The sequence below is a fragment of the Gossypium arboreum genome, chromosome 10 (assembly GCF_025698485.1).
Source record: "Gossypium arboreum isolate Shixiya-1 chromosome 10, ASM2569848v2, whole genome shotgun sequence".
NCBI lineage: Eukaryota > Viridiplantae > Streptophyta > Magnoliopsida > Malvales > Malvaceae > Gossypium > Gossypium arboreum.
In genome coordinates, this window is record NC_069079.1 from 30708170 (window position 1) to 30709986 (window position 1817).

A 1817-nucleotide genomic window follows, 5' to 3' on the forward strand; every position below is an offset into this window, starting at 1 on the left:
GTTGCTTATCAGTTAGAGTTACCTCTAGAGTTAAACCATATCCAAGATGTGTTTCATGTCTTGATGTTAAAGCGGTATTGGTCTGATCAATCTCACGTTGTCTTTGTTGAGGAGATCGAGATATTATGGTTTTGAGGGGAAAGTCCACTTCGTTAATAAAGGTTCTGTGGTGGAATCATAGCACTGAGAAAGCCACGCGGGAACCTGAGGACTTGATACATTAGCAGTATTCTCATCTATTCAAATCAGGTAAATTTCGAGGTCGAGATTTCTTTTAAAGGGTAGAGTTGTAACGCTCTGAATAATTTAACTCTGTTTCTGTGAGTTCTGACATAAATGAGTATCTGCTTCAGTGGTTAAGTGATTTGAGTGTGGGCTTGAAGTCTTGGGTTCAAGTCCTACTCTTTGGAGAATTCTATTATTTTGATTCTAGCATTATTTTTGGTGGGTTGGGTTATATTTTATTTTTAGTAAACTCATATCAGAATGAGCTTGCTGGTTTGAGTGGTAAAGTGTTAGTTTACCCTGTGGTCTCATGTCTGAATCCCCATGAATGTGGATGATATTTTTGTGTTGGTTGTCTGAGAGAGATTTTGGGTGGAGTTAGAAATCTGTGGTGGTTGGATGTGGTTAGTGGGTAGGATTTTGGGGGGATAAGGTTGTTAGTGGATGGAGTGGGGAGTTAACAAAATTAATCTTAATTTCTCCTTCTTCCTAAATATTTTCTGACGTCAATTCTGTTTTCCTCCTCTGCCTGACATTTTTCCTCTTTTCCCCTTCTCTGCATTTTTTGATTTTGTCGTTTCTCCTTCAATTTTGTTCACCTCTTTTGTATTCTCCTCATTGTAATTTGAAATTTTGGTGTTTTACGTACAGTTGGGTAAGGATTTCACTTGTTTGTAGGTTTCGATTTCTGTAAGATGTTGGATTTATTCTTTCCGTTTGAATTTCTAAAGAGGTGTGGAGTAAGGGAGATTGATTCTCTGTGAATGTATTGCGCAACAGTAGTCGATAAACCTGCAGATTTCGCTCCAACAGCATAAACCGCAATTTGGGTTGTCCTTATCTGCAGTAAGTGTGTTTGCACGATTCGATTTTATGTTGTTAAAATTGTAATTGGTTGTTAATTAGTTGTGGTAATGCTGTTTCTAGGTTCTGGTGGTCTCAGGATTGCTGCAGCATAAAAACTGAACCATGTGTGTAAAGATAACGTGAGAAATTGAGGTTTTACGAAAGTCAAAAAGGGGATTGTCAACTTCACACGGCTATGTGATTATCGAAGGTGAGGTCGTGTGGGAGACACAACCCTATGACAGTGATTGTGTGACCGTATAGGCCACATAGGCTAGGCTAGAATGGGCGTGTGGGCCCACACGAGCATACCATATGAGCATATGGATTTTGGGCCTGGCCTTATGGGCTAGACGAGCAAGGCCAATTTGGGTGTGTGGGCCACACAGGCGTGTTGGCCCATACGAGCATGTGGGCCCAAAATTCTAAAATTTTCTCTAAGGTCACATGGGTTATTTTGATTGACTGTGGGTCTATCGTAAGGTCGGTAAGGGCTAATCAAACCCTTATTCATGTGATCTAATATTCTGATAGTCTGATCTGAATAGGAAACTAATATGTATGTTTGACTGTACTATTTAAGTATGTATATTATTTGTATACAAGCATATTAAGCATATTAAGCATGTTAAATCTATTATTTCTGTATCTGTATTCCAAATCTGTGCTTGGGTAGGATTTGTATATGCAAAGGAAGTGATTTGTACGGCGACCTTTGCGGAGGAAATGATTTATACAGCGACCTT